The sequence below is a fragment of the Anolis carolinensis genome, chromosome 1 (genome assembly GCF_035594765.1).
Source record: "Anolis carolinensis isolate JA03-04 chromosome 1, rAnoCar3.1.pri, whole genome shotgun sequence".
In the NCBI taxonomy this organism is placed as follows: Eukaryota; Metazoa; Chordata; class Lepidosauria; order Squamata; family Dactyloidae; genus Anolis; species Anolis carolinensis.
Window position 1 is genome coordinate 213122508 of NC_085841.1, and position 25621 is coordinate 213148128.

General features: G+C 38.4%; 1 protein-coding gene across 6 annotated transcripts in view; it reads right to left on the reverse strand.

Annotated features, from left to right (window-relative positions):
- b3galt1 (beta-1,3-galactosyltransferase 1) overlaps positions 1-25621 on the reverse strand; it is a 538987-nt gene that overhangs the window by 142685 nt on the left and 370681 nt on the right. For all 6 annotated transcript variants that reach the window (XR_010002361.1, XM_062969194.1, XM_062969191.1 and 3 more), the window contains one exon: positions 23460-23573. The gene's annotated coding sequence lies outside the window, so the exon portion shown is untranslated. The remainder of the gene's footprint in view (positions 1-23459; positions 23574-25621) is intronic.

Genomic DNA, 25621 nt, shown 5'->3' on the forward strand with positions numbered 1-25621 from the left:
CCATTTGGCATTTCCAGTTTGGGACTCATTCTCTGCAAAATAATTTATATTTTGGAGTAGAATTTTTTTCTATTTCTGTGCACACTGTTCTGCGCAATGAAGAGTACTTTTGTGGTTCTCCTATCTGTGCTAAATACTATGTTTATTGGGGTGTACAGTGAGAATCAAGCAGGACCCTGAATACAGCAGAATACGGATATGAGGGAATTCCCAGTTTCAAAGGTGTGCATTGGGGATCAGTGAGAAGCCTCACAGCATCACTCTCTATATTTGGAGACAAGGAAAGACTTGTTGGAAGAAAAGAGGTATTAGCTCTTGTAAAATGATTGGTGAAAATGGGACTTTAGAAAGAACACGCACATCCTTTTTTTTCAACCTCTCTCTTTCTTTCTTTGATCTATGAATGAAAGGCTTTTGTTTCATTGCTGCCTGCAAAGATAATTTCACCATTCTCTGAAGAAGTTGGTCCTTTGTTCCCCTTTGTCTGGGAAAAAAGTGTTCACGAGGATCTAGCTTTATAAGGGATGCTAGCTAATGATACCTATCGGCTGCTAGAAATTGTGGGAGTTGGAGTTCAAAACACCTGGAGGGCCGAAGTTTGCCCATGCTTGCTTTAGATCAGGGGTCCCCAAACTTTTGAAACAGGGGGCCAGTTCACAATCCTTCAGACTGTTGGAGGGCCAGACTATAGTTGGCCACCAAGCAATAATAATAATAATAATAAATAATAATAATAATAATAAATAATAAATAATAATAATAAAAAAGAGGGTTGGAAGAGAACCTTTGGGCCATTGAGTCCAATCCCCTTCTGTCTTTGTACACCGAAAGCACAAGCAAAGCACCCCTGACAGACGGACACCCAGCCTCAATGTTATTATTATTATTATTATAATTTTATTATTATTTAATTTTATTAAATTATTTAATTTTATTATAAAATTATTTAATTTTATTATTATTTTATTTTATTATTTAATATTATTATTATTATTATTATTATTATTATTATTATTATTATTATAAAGAGGGTTGGAAGAGACCCCTTGGGCTATTTAGTCCAATCCCCTTCTGCATTTGTGCACTGAAAGCACAAGCAAAGCACCCCTGACAGATGGCCATCCAACCTCAATGTTAATAATAATAATAATAATAATAATAATAATAATAATAATAATAATGTGATTTTGTGATACGAAATCCAGCATATCTATCTTGTTTGCTGTGTCATACAATATAATAATAATAATAATAATAATAATAATAATAATAATAATAATAATAATAATAATGATGGTTGTAAGAGAAGAAGAGACCCCTTGGGTCATTTAGTCCAAACCCCTTCTGCCCTTGTGCCATGGGGGCCGGATAAATAGCTTCGATGGGCCGCATCCGGCCCCCGGGCCTTAGTTTGGGGACCCCTGCTTTAGATAGTCTATTGTATGTTCTCCCCAGAAGTTATTATAGAGTTACCCCTGTAGGACCTAACTGATTCCTAAGGAGGATACATGTCTAGGAATTTCTGGGTCCTCCAGATTGACCCTAAGATTTGCCAGGAATTGAAGTTAAGTACTTTAATGGTGTTCTATGGTTGGATCTATGGTTTCAGGTAACCACAGTCTAGCCGAGAACACCTTCCCTGCAAATACAGGGGTCTTACTGTGAATGTATTTTTTCTTTTTTTAGTTAGAAGAGCATCTTGTGAACTTTATCCTGTTTCTAGTACAACAACAACAACAATTTATTGATTAGCCAGTTGGCCTTATCAAGGACAGACAATACAAAAACAACATACAACATACATCTGGTTCACTTAAAATAAAATACAGATATACAGGTGTCTGCCTGCTTGGTGCCAATGTAGTTTAGCTAAAGATCTATGCATCAACTATCCTCGTCTCCCCTACACTGCACCCCAATCTGATCTCGATCTCCTTTTAGCAGCTTTAAACAAATACAGGGCCACTTTTGTTGTCAGAGTGGGGTTATATAACTGGCCTGTTTCTAGTACAAGCACTCTGCTTGATATAGATATAGAATTTTTTAGCCTTGGAAGAAATATAATACATTTACCGAGCCTGGAGAAATTACTGTTTGGGATTACATGCTAGTTGAAGGATTCAGGGACTTGTAGACCAAAATATTTGGATAGATTTCAGACCTCCTATTTTGGATATTGATCTCTTCACTCTAATCTAAAATTCACAATCTATTTTGTGAAGTGATCCCCCAGAAAAAGGGGGGCCGGGCTGTGGCGCAGGCTGTTGAGCAGCTGCAATAAATTACTCTGACCATGAGGTCATGAGTTTGAGGCCAGCCCGTGGCGGGGTGAGCACCCGTCAATTAAAAATAAAAAATAACCCCTGCTAGTTGCTGACCTAGCAACCCGAAAGATAGTTGCATCTATCAAGTAGGAAATAAGGTACCACTTATAAAAAAAAAGTAGGGAGGCAAGTTTAACTAATTTACGACTTGGAATGAGGAAGTGCCGTCAGAGTGGATCATGAAGCAGCTGCTCCCCCCTGTGGCCAGAATCGAACATCCCCTCAGGAGAAGGTTAAATTGCCTCTGCATCTGTCTGTCTCGGTCTCTGTTTGATGTGTTTATGGGCATTGAATGTTTGCCCTATGTGTGTTATAATGTGATCCGCCCTGAGTCCCCTTCGGGGTGAGAAGGGCGGAATATAAATACTGTAAATAAATAAATAAAAAGATCCCACAACCAAACAAATTAAAGACTTTTTAGCACGTCAACTGTTACTAATGTTAAAAATTTTATGATGTACTCTAAGCTGCCACTGATCTTGATGTACGTATTTTGAGCTCCTTCATTCTTGTGAAATGCCGATTATGCTTGAAATTTCTCTCTGATACAACCATCGTCCTGAATCAATCTGTCAACTTTTTGCTTGTGAAACTCGTGGTTGCTATCACAAGACGTCCAACTCTTTGTTTATCATGCAAGTCAGATGTTCCCACCTCAACATCTTCAAACTTACTCATCCAATGACGCACAGTACTCACATCAACACAATCACCATAAACAGCTTGCATTCTCTGACGAATCTCCTTTGGGGTGACACCTTCTGCTGTCAAGAATTCAGTGACTGCATGTTGCTTAAGTCGCATTGACCGACCATCTGTGCAGGGTTCCATACTTTGCACTTTAACAACACAACCGTTCAATGCTAAGGCTTCCTGCCCAATGCAACTGTAGAGGAGAGTCTACTGAACAAGTCAGCAAAGGTAAAGGTAAAGGTTTCCCCTGACGTTAAGTCCAGTCATGTCTGACTCTGGGGGTTGGTGCTCATCTCCATTTCTAAGCCGAAGAGCCGACATTGTCCGTAGACACCTCCAAGGTCATGTGGCCGGCATGACTGCATCGAGCGCCGTTACCTTCCCATCGGAGCGGTACCTATTGATCTACTCACATTTGCATGTTTTCGAACTGCTAGGTTGGCAGGAGCTGGAGCTAACAGCAGGTGCTCAAACAGCTCCCGGGATTTGAACCTGAGATCTTTCGGTCTCCAAATCCAGCAGCTCAGCGCTTTAACGCACTTCGCCACCGGGGCTCCATGACAAGTCAGTACCTGCCGCATGTGTTGAGGAGTTACGAAGGTGGAGGCATTACTTTTCATTCAACCCTCGTATTTATATATCAGAGTCAGATCTGACTATACCAGGGGTCCCCAAACTAAGGCCCGGGGGCCGGATGCGGCCCTCCAGGGTCATTTACATGGCCCCCGCCCTTAGTTTTATAATATAATATTTTTATATCAGTTTTAATAATATAATATATTGTATATACATATAATATTGATAAAAATATTATAATGTTATACAATATAATACCAATATTAATACCATATAATAATATTAATTATATGTTATATATTACATATACAGTTACATTACAGTATAGTGGTATAGTTCAATATAGTTATATATAATGCTAATATTGTGCTATGCTAATAATATAATATATTGTATGTACATACAGCTACTCTAAGTCCCCTTCAGGATGAGAACGGCGGGATATAAATGTAGTAAATAAAGGTAGTAAATAAATAATTAATTAATTTTAGACTTAGGCTCGGACAAATTCTGAAATGACTTGAAGGCACACAACAACAACAACAACAATCCTAATTAACTTGACTATCTCATTGGCCAGTAGCAGGCCCACACTTTCCATTGAAACCCTGATAGGTTTATGTTGGTTAAAATTGTTTTCATTTTTAAATATTGTATTCTTCTTTCATTGTTGTTGTTGTTTTGCACTACAAATAAGACATGTGCAGTGTGCATAGGAATTTGTTTTTCAAATGATAATTCGGTCCCTCAACAGTCTGAAGGATTGTGGACCAGCCCACTGCTTTAAAAGTTTGGGGACCCCTGGACTATACCTTTGTGGCACTCCTTATAAATATTTCTACTATTATTCATAGTGTGGACACTTCCATACAACTGAACTTTCAGAAAGTCAGCAGTAGTCTGCAGAAGCTTATGCTGAGATACAATTATTCATCTTGGAGGGCAAAGGAGATTCCTTCTTTTTATGACTCAGAAGCATTGTTGTTTTTTGAAACTGCCTGGAATGAAAGTCAACCGACTGCCTCTTTCAGACATCTGCATAGATTCAGCCATTACCTGTTTCTCTACTCTTCTTTTGACAGTTCTTTTTCCAAAGGACAACCTGCAAGGCTCTATGGAGAAGAAAGGATGCATTATTTATGTATTCTCTTCCCAGTTGCTATCTTCTCTGCACCATGCTGCCTGCGCCCCTCCTGCTCTCTCTGCTTGTGATGCTGAGATTTCCTTACATCCCAGAAGCCGGTATTTGTTGTTCTTTGTATGTGGACAATAGAAAGCTGTATTTTAATTTATGTTTAAGCTCAGGTTTTCTTTTCAAAATGAAAGCTGGGCAAAACAGGAAAGGCTCATGACCGACTATCAGGCAGGAGTGGAGCACACAACAGATAAAGCTTCCAGCTTACACACCCTCTGGGAAGAAATTATAGACACTGATTTAAAAATAAAAGTGGGGGTTTTTTTGTACTGCTAAGTAAGCCGATATTTTTTGTTAAAGAAAAAGATCAGTTTCTTCAGAAGAAAAGAACGGTTGCCTCCAGGATCTTATCAGTTCAGCCACCCATGCAGCCTTGATTTAGCAAAATCCTTCCTATTTCTAAATCCTTCATTCACAAAGCCCAAATATGGTAAGCAAACCCATTGCACATAGTAGAATATTAACAAGCTTTCTTTCTTCTTTCTTTTTAAATTAAGCATTGAATTCTATTTCTGGATATAAGCCCTCTTTGGAAGCAATGTTTTAATATTAGAAAAAGCTATTTGTTTATCCATGCCACACAGCCTCTGAGGATGCCTGCCATAGATGTGGGCAAAACGTCAGGAGAGAATACTTCTGGAACATGGCCACACAGCCCGAAAGACATACAACAACCCTGTGATCCCGGCCACAAAAGCCTTCGACAACGCTATTTGTTTTTGTTTTGTTTTTAAATTCTCCCTCCTCATTTCAGTAACTTCAACTTCCTTCAATGCATTTTTAATAGTTTCAGTGTTGTTGTTACTATTGTTGGCAGGCATTTTGTGGTTTCTTTACAGTTCATTGATCTGGCTTGCAATTGTGTAGCTGTCTCCTGCCGGTTTCATTCAATTAAGGGCAGACAGGTGTGGTGTTGACAAAATGTAAACTATGTCCTTACTCCACTGACCAAGAATTGTGGGGTCAGAATATCAGGTGAACATAGTGCTCACATTTTTACCTAGAATTTTTTGACTTATAAGTGGATGAATGTACTTTGTTTTACAGTGTCCTTCACCGAAGACATCAGTAACTTAACATATAGAGCAAGACCTCCATATGTACAGAGGGATGTGTTCCTGGCTGTTACTTTTATTTGTCATCCCACCAGTAAAGAACTTTTATTTGTGATCCCACCAGTAAAGAACTGGTGGGATCACAAACCTGCAAAAGTATTGGAGAATGAGCACGGAAAGATACTGTGGGACTTCCGAATCCAGACTGACAAAGTTCTGGAACACAACACACCAGACATCACAGTTGTGGAAAGGAAAAAGGTTTGGATCATTGATGTCGCCATCCCAGGTGACAGTCGCATTGACGAAAAACAACAGGAAAAACTCAGCCATTATCAGGACCTCAACTTCAAAGACTCTGGCAGAAACCAGTGCAGGTGGTCCCAGTGGTGATGGGCACACTGGGTGCCATGCCAAAAGATCTCAGCCGGCATTTGGAAACAATAGACATTGACAAAATCACGATCTGCCAACTGCAAAAGGCCACCCTACTTGGATCTGCACGCATCATCCGAAAATACATCACACAGTCCTAGACAAATGGGAAGTGTTTGACTTGTGATTTTGTGATATGAAATCCAGCATGTCTATCTTGTTTTCTGTTGTCGGCCAGGGAGTGATGTCACGGGAGGAGGGGTAACAGGTAGAGGGGAATGGCAAAGCTGGGCCTTCCCTCTCCCGCCCTTTTTTTGCAGGAGTGTGGGGTAAGTGGATGGAGGTTTGTGGAAGGGAAAGTGCCCTTTCCGTCTGTCGGGTTTGTTTTTGAGGAGGGAGGGTGTAAAGTAGCCTGGAAGGCGCCATTATGTGGGAAAGAAGCTCCTCTGCTCAGAGTGTGATGGGTATGTTGGGGCGAGGAGTCCTTTTGGCGCAAGCGCACATGGCATGTTTCGGGTGTTGGTGTTTTTTAGTTCCCGTGGAGGTTCTGACCCGATGTTTTGTTGTTTCAACCTGGAGGCATGGATGATGGATTCTGTTGTCTAATTTGGAGGTTGGGGGGTGTTTAGTTTTGTTGTTTTGCTCGGTGCCGGGATTCCATCACTTATTTAGATTTGTATAGCGAAACCATTTTCTTCTATGATAGTTCAAACTGCATTAATAAATGCTCAGTGTATATGGGGCCTATGGTATCTTGGGTTCAGTGGGGATTGCTTCTGAGTAAGCATGCATTCTAGACGTGTTATTTTGCCAGATCATAAACTTTCTTATAAATAAATTCCATTAATCAATGGTAGAAGGCATATTCAGCTGCTAAAATAGGGACTGACTGCCCTTCCATTGTCACTCTGTTTTTCTACGATGGGGTCCATAAAACAGCTCAGAATATTTCATGGTCCCTCCAATTGACAGCAGCAACAGCCAGAACGGTAAGTAATGAGGAACGCTGGGAGTTGCATGTCCATATTATCTGGAGGGCCACATCATTCTCATTATAAGTCCAGCAGTGACACATTGCCTATTCCACTGAATGGGCCTTACACCTATGTGAATGTGTATAGTACTTGTGCACAGAAAATCTGGACATATATTATGTATATAAAATGTGTGTGTGTATTTGTATATGTGTGTGTGTGTGTGTATACATACATACATACATACATACATACATACATACATACATACGCATACACACACACACTTTAGGTCTGCTGCTATTTGATTTTAATCTTGGCCAGTATGGACAAATAATTTCTACTGCAGATAAAATTAATTTTTCTGCACTGTAATCATCCAGTATTCATACATTTTAAAGTGTTTCGGAATTTATTTTTCTGTGAGTGGGATGTGCATGAGAATTTCTGAGGGTTTTCACATAGCCCCAGTTTTCATGAATGCATGAAAGGCTTTATGTTGTGAGAGAAAGGAGACTAATTTGGATTGATCACTTAAAAAGAAGGGCCAATTTCTTTTGAAAAAACTGGGGAAATATATGTAAGATTATTCATCTGGGATAGTCCACTGAATAGTCATGTTTCTTTGTTTCTCTCTTTGCAGTAATGACAAAATTCCTGGAACCATACTGAGCCAAATCAAATTAAATTTATTTTGTGAGCAGATGGATATATGCAACATCTCTTACAGGTACCAGGCCAATAGCCCTGGGAGTGAAGCAAGATGCAAGCTGGCAATGCATCCAGAGATAGATTCCTGAAAAAGAGAAAGGTCAACTTGACTATTGAAATGCTGGCCTTGCAGAATCTTTGCAAGACTGTTGGCAATGGATGAGATGTGCGGGACAATGGAACTTGTTACCAATAGAAGCAGATAGCTGATATCTTATTCCTCTCACACGCTTTAAGCCAAGTCTTTTCTTGCCTTGTAAAAGATGAGGAAGAGTTTTATATTCCTGCAATATAAGCCTGATGCTGGGAAGAACAACAGCTAGGCCAAAACTGAACATTCACAGCCTTTAAGGCTCCCCCATCTAAACTGGTCTGCAAATATTGTATATACTCGAGTATAAGCCTAGTTTTTCACCTCTTTTTTAGGATTGAAAAAGCCCCCCTCAGCTTATACTCGGGTGAGGGTCCTGGTGGGCTTATATTCAGGTCAGCTTATACTCAAGTATATATGGTATATTTATTATTTTTCTCTATTACATGACCTGTACGAAGACTTGAGGATTCTGGATGAATGGATTTTAATCTTGGATATTCTTAAAATTTTATATAATGTGATTTTGTTTTGTAATGGTATCTGTTTTATATGAACTGTTTTTAGGCATTGAATTTTTGCCTATTTACTGTAAGCCGCTTTGAGTCTCCTCGGAGAGAAAGTGATGTAAATAAATAAATAAATAAATAAATAAATAAATAAAAATATTATTATTGGTATTGTTACATTTATTATTTTACTCTATTAATTATTATTATTACATTTATAATTTTACTCTATTATTGTTACTTTTACATTTATTTTACTCTATTTTTATTATTATTAATACATTTATTATTTTACTGCATTTATTATTATTATTATTACATTTATTATTTCACTCTATTATTATTAAAAGGATACATAAGCACATTTACATTGAAGAAGATGAAAATAATGATTTAATCAGAGTTGAACAGTCATATCTTAAATTGCAATTTGATGTAAAGATTCAAAAACATTTAAACTACTGATGCCGCAATTAATGTAATTTTATTGGTATCTCGGCTTATACTGGAGTCAATGTTTTCCCAGTTTTTTTGTGGCAAAATTAGGTGCCTCGGCTTATATTCGGGTCGGCTTATACTCGAGTATATACGGTACTTTATTCTGGCCAGTCAAAGTAAACATGTGGCTTACCTTTTGACATTGCACAGCATTAAGAGTGTGAACAAGATGGCAAATGTTATTAATGATGAAGAATGCACAAGCAAAGAGAGGCTGCAGCAATTTGATGTGTCAGCGAGTATGATGAATTGGGAAATTACCCAAAATTACCAAATAATGTTATCATACTATCCAGCTCACCAGGTTCGGCAGTGGAAGTCCCATAAGCAAGGAGAGGCTGCAGCAATTTGGTTTTGTCTGAGCCCATTGGGAAGAACAAATCTAACAAACTTATCCAATCCAATCTTCTCTGCATCTTCTCTATGTTTTCAGATGCTGGCCAAACAGAGGGTAACAGAGGCCATCCCATGGCTGGTGGCTGCCTGTGGGAATCGGTGAGGAAGCGGAGAAAAGATGGGAAATAACATGGGATGGGAGGCCATCCCAGAAGACAGGGAAAGACAGTAGTGAACGAAGGAGAATAGTTCTTTCCACTTTCCCCCGGCCCGTCTGATGAGGTCCTTAGCCCCTCATCTCCCTATGCTGAGATAATAGAGAGCAAGCTACTTTTGCTCTTTGACTTCAGTTTTTAGCTTTTGAAATAAGTCAATGAGGGAAAAGAAACTGAGATAATTTAAAAGCAGCTGAAAACATGGTATAGGAGAAAATTAACTGGGTCTGTCACTGCCAAACCAGGTCAGCTGAGATGTATATTAATGTTCCTTAGTCCTTTTTCAAATAAATCATAGTCATTTTCCATATTTTATGGGGAATGCTAAGAAAACCAAACACCTGTTGCAAGTATTTGTGAAAGAAACAAAACTTTACACATTGTTGTCAATACCCTTTCTTTGGCTTCTCAAATAAAGAGGATTTCCTTTGCCAAAACAGGACAGTTAGAAGGTATAGTGTTGGTGAGCATTATTATTATTATTATTATTATTATTATTATTATTATTATTATTATTATTATTATTTCATTATGACACAGCAAACAAGATAGATATGCTGGATTTCGTATCACAAAATCACAAGTCAAACACTTCCCAAGTGTCTAGGACAGTGTGATGTATTTTCGAATGATGCTCTCAGATCCCAGTAGGGTGGCCTTTTGCAGTTGGCAGATTGTAATTTTGTCAATGTCTATTGTTTCCAAATGCCGGCTGAGATCTTTTGGCACGGCACCCAGTGTACCCATCACCACTGGGACCACCTGCACTGGTTTCTGCCAGAGTCTTTGAAGTTCAATCTTGAGGTCCTGATAGCGGAAGAGTTTTTCCTGTTGTTTTTTGTCAATGTGACTGTCACCTGGGATGGCAACATCAATGATCCAAACCTTTTTCCTTTCCACAACTGTGATGTCTGGTGTGTTGTGTTCCAGAACTTTGTTAGTCTGGATTCGGAAGTCCCACAGTATCTTTGCATGTTCATTTCCCAATACTTTTGTAGGTTTGTGATCCCACCAGTTAGGGTTAATAATAATAATAATAATAATAATAATAATAATAATAATAATAATAATAATCCGACAAAACCATTGATCATATCCTCAGCTGCTGTAAGAAAATCACACAGACAGACTACAAACAGAGGCACAACTATGTGGCCCAAATGATTCATTGGAACTTATGCCTCAAGTACCACCTGCCAGCAGTAAAGAACTGGTGGGATCAGAAACCTGCAAAAGTATTGGAAAATGAGCACGCAAAGATACTGTGGGACTTCCAAATCCAGACTGACAAAGTTCTGGAACACAACACACCACGATCTGCCAACTGCAAAAGGCCACCCTGCTGGGATCTGCATGCATCATCCGAAAATACATCACACAGTCCTAGACACTTGGGAAGTGTTCGACTTGTGATTTTGTGATATGAAATCCAGCATATCTATCTTGTTTGCTGTGTCATAATAAAATAATAATAATTATTATTATTATTAATTCATTTTTATCCCACGGTTGGGACTCAAAGCAGCGTACAGTGGATTAAAACTGAATTCACATAAAATACACATTCAATAAGACATAATAAAACAACTAACACAAATATCCATTATCTAAATCATAAACAATTATTTAATAGCTTATAACATATAACATTACAAATTCCCTTAGGTTACAGTGTTCCCTCACTTATTGCTGGGGTTAGGTTCTAGGACCACCCGCAATAAGTGAAAATCCACGAAGTAGGGATACTGTATTTATTTTAATATTTATACATTATTTTAGTAGTTATACACTATTCTAAGTCTTTATCAGCCAACTGTGTGTTGATAAATCACCTCCTTCTCCTCCCGTTGCTGCGTGGGTGCCTTTTCTCCCCCTTTGGCTTCTCCTTCTTCCCTTCCTTAGGCTGTAAATTGTAATTTTTATTATTTATAATAGTCTTTTAGAGTTTATTGAAAAACCGCAAAAGAGCAAATCCGCGAAAAGTGAACCGCGAAGTAGTGAGGGAACACTCTATTCATAAAACAGATTATCCAAGATCCTTAAAAGACTCCATTTTCATTAGGCCGTGTCACATTGCCAGGTTCAATATAGCATTTAAGAGGTAGAGAATAATTGATATAGGGAACTGACATCCTTAAAACTGTTGTTTGAACTAAGATATTTGTAGACAACCCTTAATAAAGGGAAAGCTCACAGAATCCTGTTTGCATTGGTCTCTTTGGATCCAAGCATTGGATCACCCCTCTCTCTGGATCCCAATAAAAGTCCCAAATTAAGGATCACTAGTTTTGCCAGCCCTGGTGCTAGTATTATTAATCCTCCAATCCATTCCAATGTGAGGGAAATAAAGATTGTGGTGATTCTTCTACAAAAATCCTGCTGCTTCCTCTCAGGCAGAATTGCCCTCTGCTCGGTTCTGATGGAGGAGCTACATCTTTGTGGTTCTTCCAATAAAACTCTTGGAAATGCAAGAAAAGGCGAACCACGTGTGTCAGGCCAGCTGTGCCTTTGCAATCTGATTGTTCCAAGGCATCAGCTTGAATATGATGGAGAAGACATTTCTAAAAATACCTCCTTTGCTGATTACACTAAGATTGACAGATTTGTTTTCTGATTTTTAATGCTAGTTCAGTTCTGCAAGTGGCATGCTTTTTTTTTTGTGCACAGAACCCTTCATTCTGCTACTTAGCTCATAGACAAAATAGCAAAGCTAAGATAAACAAAAATGTTTACAAAATCCTTAATCCTTAAAAAAAATGCCTAAAGGCTCATGGCTTATCCTGGAGACACTGGTGAATATAACCACTGTATTGCTTGAGTTCTTATCCTGAATTAGGTATGCTTTTGATGGCTATCAGGTTGTTTCCAAAGAGATCCTGATGTAAAGGAGATATTTTGGGACTAAAGATGTAATTCTTCACTAATTTTTTTTAACAAATACCTTTAGCATTTTTTTTCTTGCTGTGACAAAGGCTTAGAAAATTGTACAGTATAGGAAGATTATTTGTAGTTTGTACTTTTTTTGTTTTTATTTTTAAAAAATCCAAAATTCTGGTAGCTAATAAATAAGGCTAGAGCATTAATAAGAATGTTGGAGTATGTGATTATTAAAAGAGTGATTTAAATGACTTAGCACTATTGCTATGGATCCATTCTGTAAAGAAAGCAGATATGGAGGAAATCAGGTTTTTAGATGCCAGTATCACTACTTGTCTGGTCATCTCGGACTCATCTGGGTAGGCATGGGCAGGCACCTGAAATTCTCAGGGTGGTCCGCAAGAAGGCCTTACATTTATTATTTAAACTGTTATGTTTATTCATATCATGATCTGATGACCATGCTCAATATATCCCATATGCATGGGGGTATTGGGATAACAATAGAAAAAGTTTGCTAGGGCAGATCCTCTCTCACTCGGACTCAGCCCCCCCCCCCCAAATCAAAATCCTGGCTACGGGCAAACATCTGGGATGTGTAGTTCAGCAAGTCACTCTTTTCCACTGACATTGCGGTTACAGCGAGCGCCATGAACATGCAGCCCAGCCCCTGCCAATGTCCTTCCCAAACACTACAGCCCACCACCCAAGGAATGCTTTCGTTTGGGGACCATTTCATCCTAGATTTTGCTTTTTCTTCTAGGCATCCCAGGGTTCTCCATTGCTGTGGAATTTGCATGGCCCTGCCCACTGCCCTTTCCTTTCCAATCACTCTGCATAACAAACAGAGCACAACTGAGCTGCAACTAAACTTACTGCAGGAGTTTAGGGATTGACTCCACATGGTGGAAGTTGTAGTTCACCCTGCATCAAGACAGAGCACTGTCACTCCTACTGGGAAATATAGAGGAGTTGAAGTTCACCTACACTCAGAATGCCATGAACCCAAATAATTATGGCTCTCGCCCAAACTTGCCATGCAGACCCGATATGCCCAGATTTGACTACTGGTGAGTTTGGAGGGGAACTGGACTGGAACTTGAGGAGTAGTAGGTACTGGGATTTATAGTTCACCTGCAATGAATGAGCATCACACTTGGCACACAGAGTCCCCATAACCAATACAACATATTGGACAAGTTTGGGAAAAAGGGAGTTATAGTTCACCTGCAGCCAGATAAACACTGACCCCCACCGACAATGCACTTGGACCACACTTCACACAGAGAAGCCTCATGACCTACAGAACATACTGCAGGTATTTGTGGGAAGGGGCCTTGATTTTGGGAGTTGTAGTTCACCTCCATCCAAAGACCACTGAACCCAGCCGATGACGAATCTTGACCAAACTTGGCACACAGACTGAATATTGCCTGCTGTGGATACTGATAGATATTTCGGAGCAATTGCCCCGGGAATCTGGAAGTTGCAGTAGTTCACCCCCATCCATAGAGTACTGCACCATACCTGGCACACACGCTCAAAATGGCCAACTTATAATACTGGCAGGGTTTCAGGAGGATTCAGCCACGATTCTGGGAATTGTAGTTCACCCACTCCAAACAGAATACATAACATTAAAAGACAAATAATACCATTCTCAAATGACCTGGGCATCGCCGGGTCCCCAAGCTAGTATACAATATTTTTTATTAGTAACAACAGAAATATGAAAAATAAAACTTGCTTTGCCAAAGGAGGCAAAAGATTCCAATTATGGAAAATGTGCAGAAAGAGGATTAGAGAACCTCAAATATAATGAAGCCATCATAGCCCAACCCTAAAAATCCATCTGCCTGTCATGATCCCTTGATTTATTTTTAAAACAAGTGCTTTGGTGTGTTCTAAATTTGCTAGATTGTGAAGCTATCAATTTGATATTTGTTTTGCTTGTCTGTAGTACTGCATTTCAAAGAAGGCGCCTGATTTTGTATGGAAGTCAAAATTCAAAGCAAACTGATTGCAAAGACAACATGAGGACGAATTCCCCATGCAGCCTCAGATGGGAACGGAGAAATATCCTAAGCATTCAGAACGGAATCAAAGCACAAAATAAAACACTGTCCCAGTATATCTCTTGGGAGAAGCATATCAGAAGTGAACAAGTTTCTTTTGGTGGAAGAGTTTGTGGGCTACCTTTGCACCCATTGAGTATACTATCCATCAGTTTTGTGCAAGTCTCTTGAGTCACTCATGCAGCGCTTTCAGCAGATTTCTAGCATTGCATTACAACTCTTCACTCATTTTTCTTCATCTCTGTGTTTTGTTCCACATTTCTTAGTTTTTCCCTCTTCCAAACTGTTTTCTGACAATTGTCTCAATGGACTGCTGGTTTTTATTTTCTACTACAAAATCCCTTCATCTCCTTGGTCTTTGGAGATGCATTTGCTGATTTTCCAACATTGCTTCTGTAGTTTCCTTTTATTGTTTGCTCAGCAGAAACAACCCAGCAATGTGAAAGCACTGTCAGGGGAGTGACTGCTTTTTGGTTGCCCCCTCCTCCAAAAAAAGTGATAGGAAAGACAAGAGTTTTTGACAGCACTCATCTCATATACTGAATAGCTCGCAAGATGGAAATAGTAATAATAAGTCATGTGAAAACCCACAAGACGCATGAAGAAACTCAGCCTACTTTCCTTCTGGTAGAGAAAAATACTTTCCAATGTATTGTTGAAGGCTTTCATGACTTTGGGTCTTTTGGGCTGTATGGCCATGTTCCATACTTTCCAAATGTACTTATATAGTGTATATTCTGGAATAAATCAAGCTGGAAGAAGATGCCACAAATAATCATAGAAACACAGAGGTAGAAGTGACCACAACAATAATCTGGTCCAACCAAGTCTACCATGCAAGAATACTCAATCAAAGCATTCCCAACAGATGGCCATCCAGCCTATTAAAAATCTTCTAGTTGCATTCCCAGGCAGTATATTTCACTGCCAAACAGCACTCACAGTGAGGAAGTTGGTCCTAATGGAAGTTTCATAAAGGACTGATATTGTTTCTATATTATTTATCTGTCTTCTTCATCTAGCCCATGGATCAGTTTACAATGATAACCTAACAAAAATCTATTTCATTCCAATTATATTGCAATAAAATATTTATTTATTTATTTACATCACTTTTACCCCGCCCTTCTCACCCAGGGGGACTCAGGGCGATTTACAACAGTTGGCAATTATATTGCCCAAAATACATTCAATAACAGAAGCCATAAACAATAAAACAGTACCGCATTAACTAAAACTCTAATTAAACTCTATTAAACCATGACTTATAAAATTTAAAATTCATCTATAATTAAATTCGTCCACTAACACCTTCGCGTACGCTTTGATTATTGAAATATTGAAATGTGAACCATCAAGGATCACACAATATACCGAAATCAGCACAAAAAGTGCAAGAGATTAATCCTTGAAGACTGAGCTACTTTGCTTCTTCCATCCTGTGGCATGACTATTCTTCTTGAATATATATATATATATACACACACACACACACACACACACACATATATATACAGTAGAGTCTCGCTTATCCAACGTAAACGGGACGGCAGAACGTTGGATAAGCAAATATGTTGGATAATAAGGAGAGCTTAAGGAAAAGCTTATTAAACATCAAATTAGGTTATGATTTTACAAATTAAGCACCAAAACATCATGTTATACAGCAAATTTGACAGAAAAAGTAGTTCAATATACAGTAATGCTATGTAATAATTACTGTATTTACGAATTTAGCACTAAAATATCACGATGTATTGAAAACATTGACTACAAAAATGCGTTGGATAATCCAGAATGTTGGATAAGCGAGTGTTGGATAAGTGAGACTCTACTGTATATAATTTTATGGAAGGACCAGGTATTTTCAATATCAAGTATTTCGGGGAGGTGTTTTCAGTTATTTTGTCTAGGTGCTAAGGCCAGGCTGAAATTCCTATTGTTAACTCTGTGCCTTCAAGTCTTTTCCAACTTATGATGATGCTAAAGTGAACCTATCATGGGATTTTTGTGGAAAGATTGCTCAGAAAAGGGAGTACAAGTTGCCCAGGGTCACCCAGTGTGTTTTCATGGCTGAGTGGAGATTTGAACCTTGTTCTCCAGAGTCACAGCCGATATTTCAAACCACAATACCATGCTGGTTCTCTGAAATTCCTCTCCACCTCAAAGAGATAAGTAGAAAATTAGCTTTTGAAATGCCTATCCAGTAGCAAATTTTCGACTAATCTCTTTGAGGTGCTAAAATATTAACAAGTGGGTGTAGTTTCTTTACATAACCATACAACGTGTCAGAGAGCTTCCCACTCCCACACTTATTTTAAATACTTTTTCACAGTGAAACACAAGACTCTTTGTGTCACTTTAGGGGGCTGCATTTTCCTGCAACCCCATGGAAGTGTTGCAGGAAGTGGTTCCAATGGCAGTATGTGGGCAAATCATATGAAACATCACTCACACTGGGAAGCCTTGGATTTTTCATGGCAAAGAGAGGAGTTCTTTTCAATCATTTCCCTTTGGAATGGTAAATACCAGAGTTCAACACATGAGGGCACATTCACACAAAGTATTTCCCACTCCTCCCACTTGAAATTGATGTAGTAATATTACTTTGTCCCAAACTGATCACATCATGGAATCACAGAATTGAAAGAAACCACATGGACCATCTAGTCCAACCCCCTGCCATGCACAGTCAAAGCACCCCTGACAGATGGCCATCAAGCCTCTATTTAAAAGCCTTCAAGGAAGGAGCTTTCACCACACTCTGAGGCAGAGAGTTCCACTGCTGAATAGCCCTTAGAGTCAGGAAATTCTTCCTAATTTTTAGGTGGAACCTCCTTTCCTGTAATTTGAAGTCCTAGTCTCCAGGGCAGCAGAAAGCAAACCTTCTCCTTCTTTATGACATCTTTTCAAATATGTAAACATGACAATCATGTCTCTTCTCATCCTTCTCTTCTGCAGGCTAAACATGCCCAGTGATTTAAGCCACTCTTCACAGGGCATGGTTTCCAGACTCTTAATCATTTTGGTCTCTTCAGCTGGTCAATATCCCTCTTGAATTGTAGTGCCCAGAATTGGACACAGTATTCCAGGTGAGGTTTTGCCAAAGCAGAACACAGGGATAGTTTTATTTCCCTTGATCTTGACATGATATTCCTTTTGATGCAGCCCAAAATCCCATTGGCTTTTTAAGGTGCTGCATTACAATGTTGGCTTATCAATATAAAATATCACTGGAATTATTACTTAAGTCTTGTAGCCAGGCACAATCAGGCCTGCCCTGGAAGTCTTTAAGAAAAAAATAATGCCAACACTCATATTTGGGGCCGAAATTTGGGGGCACACCAATTTGGCCAAGATCGAAGTCTTCCAAGTTAAGCAGCTTTGCATTCTCCTGGGCCTTTCCAGAACAACGCTGATGGCTGCAGTAAGGGCAGAGCTAGGAATGCTCCCAGTAAAAGCTCAAATTTTAATGAGACAATTCAATTACTGGTCAAAGGTAAATTGGATGAATTCCAGTAGACTTCCTCGCCTATGTTTAGAGGATCAAGACCAGTGTGCCCACAAGTTATCATGGGTAGTGGTCTTAAACAATGAGATGGCTCAAATTGGCCTTCCTTTATAATTTTTGAATGATCTATCATGATATCTATGCTCAATTGGACCTAGCAAGTATAGGTAGGTCTTCTGCCACAAAGTTTTTAGCCTCCCACAAAATGAATATTCATTTAGAACACTATTTGACTATTCCAGTTCCGTTACCCTTAAGAAGAATATATACCAGGGCCAGGTCTGAACAACTAAGTATTATGATGCAAACTGGTCGCTACTGTAACATCCCAAGAAATGAGAGATTTTGTGTCTGGGGAGAACAAATAGTGGAAGATATCAAACATTTTTTGATTGACTGCCCAGCATATGCTGAACTTCGACACAGATATTTACATCCATTACTATCTAATTTTAGGTCCCCCAACAGAAATGAACTTCTGTCAGTCCTCTTGCAAGGACAAGAAAGATCCACCACAATCAGAGTAAGCCTTTTTATCCTGAAAGCTATCAAGAAAAGAGCACATTTCCTGAAAGAAGAATCAGGAAAATAAGATTTTGACGGCAAACAGAAGGTCAGCTGCCTGTCCTCCCATCCTTTTTGCCTTGTTTTTATTTATGTTGCACTTTGAAATGGTCATATGACTGGTCAAATAAATAAATAAATAATAATAATAATAATAATAATAATTATAATTATTATTATTATTATTTCAATCTTGCTAAATACTCCAGTCAGAATATGATGTGAAAAAGTGTCTGCTGAATTCTTTGGCAGATGATACTGAAGGCTGGGGTTGCCAAATCCCAATGCCCTGGTTGAAGTCTCAGGGAGAAAAATATCAGGGTCCACAGCCCTAGTGAATAAGAGTTGGCTTTAGGACCTATGACCTCATCATATAGGCTGATTTGCACATTTGTTCACAGCTTCCTCACTTTTTTCACAACAGAAACCATTACATGATGCACACCTACTTCTGGCTGGGCTCTGTGGCGAAAGGGGTGAGGAAGCTACGTACACTGTCACCACAGCAATATGGGAGGCTTCATGTGTTGCCTTTGAAACAATGGGGGGGAAGCCATGTAGGGTGGGATCACGGCTGGGGTGGGATCATGGGTGAGTTGGGCAATGTGGGGCATGGGGCAATGGATTCTCCATGCCTCCCACTAGAATCCTAAAATGCCAGGACTAACGGGAAGACATATGAAGAGAGACACATGCACTCAACCACTTTATGCCGTGTGAAACAATATGGGGAGTGAAGTATCAATGCTGTGGCTGTTCTACAAACTCCACCAAGAGTTTTGCAGGACCTGGAGAAGAATCGTTCACAGTTTGGCAGTGAGTTTTTCATAAACCTTGACAACAGTAGAAGGTCTGAAGCACTTCCCCATGTGTAAAATATGCTGTCAGCATGCCATGTGGAATATGAAGCTCAGCAGCTTTTGGATGAATGTTGCCACCTGCCTAGCTGTCAAAAATTCAAAAAAATCAAAAAAAAAATCTTTGTTCTTTTCTCCCCAGTTTTGAATCACCACATTATTTGGTTAGCAGGGTTTCACCAAAGTGTTATACCAGAGCTTTCCAAATTGTGTGTCACAACACAGCAGTGTTTCGGTTGCCACTGAGCCTAAATGAAATAAGTAATAAATCATACACTGGCATGTTAAAAATATACAGTCGAGTCTCACTTATCCAACACTCATTTATCAAACGTTCTGGATTATCCAACGCATTTTTGTAGCCAATGTTTTAAATACATCATGACATTTTGGTGCTAAATTTGTAGATACAGTAATTACTACATAGCATTACTGCGTATTGAACTACCTTTTGTATCAAATTTGTTGTATAACATGATGTTTTGGTGCTTAATTTGTAAAATCATAACCTAATTTGATGTTTAATAGGCTTTTCCTTAATCCCTCCTTATTATCCAAAATATTCGCTTATCCAACTTTCTGCCGGCCCGTTTATGTTGGATAAGTGAGACTCTACTGTGAATGGAAGGTTTTCATGAGATATGTTGTGGTCTCATTTTTAGTTTTTTCCCTGACATTAAGTCTAGTCGTGTCTGACTCTGTGACATCAGTCTTAACATAAAGTCCTCTGATGGCAAGCATGGCTATATGTTTATGTAAATGTATGAATATGAAATCCAACCACAATTATAAGTAAATATCTAGCAATAATTCATCCCTAATAAGGCTAAATAATTGTGAAATAGAAACTGAGTAGCCCTGTCTGCATTTTTCTCCAGTGTAAGGTAGCCACAGACTAAAGCTGTGATGGGATCAGTATTCTGTGCTCCTGTCCCGCTTTCAACACATTCCAGAACTAGCGTTGTCATGAAAATCTCCATATTCAGAATGGATGTCCAAGAAAGAAAAGCTCATCATATGTAGGGGCTTCTGCAAAGAGATGCCCTTGTTCATGCATTACTCACAGCTTTCCTGCAGATAGGTAAAGGTAAAGAGCACCAACCCCTGACATTAAGTCTAGTAATGTCCGACTCTAGGGGTTGGTGCTCATCTCCATTTCAGAGCTGAAAAGCTGGCATTGTCTGCAGACACCTCCAAGGTTATGTGGTCGGCATGACTGCATGGAGTCCCCATATATTTCGTTAATATAATTTATGTATGTGTTCACATCTGTTATAAGGAGTTGGTTTAACCTCCAGTTTGCTCGTAAAACTGATTTACTGTGTCGCAAAATGATGCATGTGTAAGAAATGTGTCACAAAGATAAACATTTTTGAAAATTCTGCATTACACCATTGTCATGTCTATTGACTCAGAATTAGTTCTGGCCTGTCTTTCAACTCCTGACAGTTCTGCCACTGTGACACCACAAAGACCCACAAGACCTCCTCAAAAGAATCCAGCACTTGTTTCCAGATTTTGACCCTCAAATCCTGAAGAACAAGAAATTGCAAATATGACAACTACAGTCACTTTATCTATTACAGATCTTGCTTCTCCTGCCTAATATTCTCTCATCTCAAGCCAACATATCTCCAGTCAACATGCCCAATCATTTTGGCAGGAACTGAAAGTCAAAATAGTTTGAAACCAACATCTTAAAGGTGATGAGCACAAAGGCTTTTTTTGGAAGGGTTATACATGGTAACTGTCAATGCTGTATAGAGTGAATTATTTTTCATGCTACCATGGATACCTTTTAGACATCCTAAAATAGAAGTATGATATAGCAGTACAATTTTCCAACTTTCTCTGGGGCTGTAGACCTCTCTCTCGCTCTCTGAGATTCAGGATAATAACAGTATTTATCTCTTCCAGAAATCAATATTTAAAACTCCCATTGGCTTCAGTGGAACTAAATTATTATGTTACATTTTTGGATGGGAAGGTATGGCTAAGAAACCTTTTTCAACATTTTCGTTCATTTTAAAGTACTTTGGGCTTTTGTTTTAAAATGGATAAATGGGGTATTCATATAGAGATCTACACATAAAGATGTTTAAAATCACCACCTTTACCTTTTAAAAAGATTATACACCACTCACATTGATCTTCTGATGGAATTTTTATTACATTTAATGCCATTACTATGTAGTATTTTTGTCTTTGAGTCCCATTTCACCTTGGGAAAGTGCTTTGATTTCCATGCTAAATCCATATTGTATATTTGTGAGTTCTCTTTATAGCATAAAAGCTTATCCACATGTCCAAAACGTGGGAGCAATTCATTAATTTCAATTGCCAAGACTCGCAGCAGAGAATGCACTGCTAAAGTGTTTAATTCTGTGCCTGATTTTCTGCAGCAAAAATAACCATTTGAATAGTGGATGTCTGTAAAGGATAACCCCAGCTGCGCGCTAAATTAATTAATCCCATTGCATTCCAGATAATACCACACCAATAATGAAGAATAATTTAAAATATGGTCTAGTTTGTGCCAGTATCCTGTAAGACAGGAATCATGATTACGTCCTTGTGGTGGGAACATGGGGTCCTTAAGCTCAAGAAATATAAGAGAGAAGTTGAGTAACCAGGACTTTAAAAAGACCCACATCCAATTTCAAAGACAATCTAAATGAAACTTCCATTCAAAAGGAATGAGCGTGCACTTTAAATAACTTTGTAAATTAAATGCTACACTCTCAGATTTCACTGATTAAATTAGGTTCCTTAATTAATAAGGGGCTTTATGATGGAGAGTATGGTCCCAATTAAGAATCACCATATTTTAATTTAAAGCCATCACATTTACATTGCAAAAATGTGCACTAGAAATATCCAACCAGCTAACAAAATTAACCACTATGACCAAGCCAAATTAAGTAATTCAAAACTCATGGATTTTACAATGGATTTTTTTTTTTAAAAAAAAAACACTTTCATCTAGTTTCCATATGAAAGTAGCTTTAAAAAAACCTAGTTTCCAGGAGCCCCCGATGGCACAGTGGGTTAAAGCCTTGTGACTTGAAGGTTGGCTTGTTGACTTGAAGGTTGCTGGTTCGAATCCAACCCAGGGAGAGCGTGGATGAGCTCCCTCTATCAGCTCCAGCTCCATGCGGGGACATGAGAGAAGCCTCCCACAAGGATGGTAAAAACATCAAAACATCTCGGCATCTCCTGGACAATGTCCTTGCAGACAGCCAATTCTCTCATACCAGAAGCAACTTGCAGTTTCTCAAATTGCTCCTGACACACACACACAAAACCTAGTTTCCAACAGACCTCACAACCTCTGAGGATGCCTGCCATAGATGTGGGCAAAATGTCAGGGGAGAATGCTTCTGGAACATGGCCATATAGCCCGGAAAACTCATAGCAACCCACTTTCATCTCCTTAAAAAAATCCCTCAAAAGTATCAGTGAGGCTTCATTTTGGCTGGAATGTGCCCAATGAGTCACTGTTGTCAACTTTTCAGCTTTTTCATTTAATCCTCTGCCTAACTTTTCTGCATTTACTGAGATAAAATCAAGTGGAGAGTCACAGGCATTAATTTTTGTAAGCAACAGTACATATAATAACACACACACCCCAAAGATCACAGCAGTGCACCAAAAAAAGTCAACAAAATATGAATCATTCTAAACTAAAGAAGCTACCAAGCATAATCCAAGAGAGAAATTGGTTATTTCCAACACAGTGAAAAGAGAATTTCTTCTATAATGTATTCATATAAGTAGTTAATAGCAATCCTATATGAACCCACTCAAAAGTAAATATCACTGAATTCACTGGAAAGCAGACAAGAATGTATTAGCTTTTCGACTTACAGTGCAATCCCATGCATGTTTGCTTGGAAATATATTTCATTGAGTTTCATAAGACTTAAGTCCAGATAAATGTGAATTGCATTCCAGCATCAACAAGGCTGTACAGTTTAGTATATTCCCCGATTTAAAAAAGACCCACAGTTATGCAGTACTTACCATACAACAGCAGCATCGAACGGAGTCTGTTCCCAATCCCCAATTGACAGCAGATTAAAAGATAACCTTGGTAATGCTTTGTCTCCTTCCACCTTTTTTTCAGAAATGCATCATCTGAAATGATAGAATATTTGCTATTACAGGAAAAGCTATTGCTTAAAGAGGGTGCTCATATGTACCAGCAACTCAATTAAGCCTCACCAACAGCCCCATAAAGTTAAGGTAGGATTTAGTCCTATGCCACAGTGTAAGTAGGTGACTTCCATCAGGAGTTTAGATTTCATTTCAGGAAGCAGAAATCCATCACCCTGAGTTAAAGAAACAGATGGGAGAACAAAAATGGACAGATGGGGCAAATGCAGAAAAAGGAAAAGGTCTGAGGCTGAAGGTGTTTTCCTTACTTGGGTTTTGCTGTTATGGAGTAAACAGCATTCAGTTTATTGAAAAAAGAAAACATTAGAAATTTAGAACATTAACGGAGAGGATGTTCCATCCCAGGATATATTTACTGTATATACTCGAGTATAAGCCTAGTTTTTCAGCCCTTTTTAGGACTGAAAAAAACCCTCCTCGGTTTATACTCGGGTGAGGGTCCTGGTGGGTTTAGATTCAGGTCGGCTTATACTCAAGTATATATAGTATATTTATTCTTTTTCTCTATTATTATTGGTATTGTTACATTTATTATTTTACTCTATTAATTATTACAGTAGAGTCTCACTTATCCAATCTAAACGAGCCGGCAGAAGCTTGGATAAGCGAATATCTTGGATAATAAGGAGGGATTAAGGAAAAGCCTATTAAACATCAAATTGGGTTATGATTTTACAAATTAAGCACCAAAATATCATGTTATGCAACAAATTTGACAGAAAAGTAGTTCAATGTGCAGTAATGTTATGTTGTAATTACTGTATTTACAAATTTAGCACCAAAATATCACAATATATTGAAAACATTGACTACAAAAATGGCTTGGATAATCTAGAGGCTTGGATAAGCGAGACTCTACTGTATTATTACATTTATTATTTTACTCTATTATTGTTGTTACTTTTACATTTATTTTACTCTATTTTTATTATTAATAATACATTTATTATTTTACTCTATTTATTATTACATTTATTATTTTACTGCATTTATTATTATTATTATTATTATTATTATTATTACATTTATTATTTCACTCTATTATTATTAAAAGGATACATAAGCACATTTACATTGAAGATGATGAAAATAATGATTTAATCAGAGTTGAACAGTCATATCTTAAATTACAGTTTGATGTAAAGATTCAAAAACATTTAAATAATAATAATAAATAAACTTTATTTTTATATCCCGCCCCATCTCCCCGAAGGGACTCGGGGCGGCTCATAACAGGAACAAGCCCGAAACAATTTAAACTACTGATGCCTCAATTAATGTAATTTTATTGGTATCTCGGCTGATACTGGAATCAATGTTTTCCCAGGTTTTTTTGTGGTAAAATTAGGTGCCTCGGCTTATACTCGAGTATATACGATACTTCCTTCTGTGCTTTCAACACAGCACAGAAAACATGAACAACAAAATCCAAATAGAAAACAAAAGTAACAAACTTTCCCAAAGAGATTTTGTTTAATGGTGCACACTTAAGTTTCCTCTTAATAGGTGAACTGCATGTATTAAATACTAAAGATGGGGCAAATCTTGCAACATTTCACAGATGAACACCAGGGTATGAGTGGAATATTGAAATTAGAGGACACTGCAGCAGTTTGCTTTTGCCCAAATCTACTGGGAAGAGTAAGATACCTTTTTCTTGCCACCCCTAACTAAGCCAATTGAGTGCATACTATTTTTGCACTTGGCACTCAGTGGAAGTAATCTGAGAAGGAAAGAGGAAAGTGGGAGGAGGTCAAAGACATTTGAAAAGCTGCTGGAAAGTATGAGATGACAGAAGATTAATCAGGACTATCCGGAGTGTATGTTTTTCTGTTTGACTGGTATGTGATATTGGATTTACACATGCAACAAAATGAGAAACGACTGAACTAGAAGCAGTAGAATTGACTGCATTGCTGCAAGTGTGGAATGAGTAAAAACAAAATGCAAAAGCAAAAGCAGTGACTAAATAATTAAATAATTTAAAGTCCAAGCTGAAGGTTAGGCTT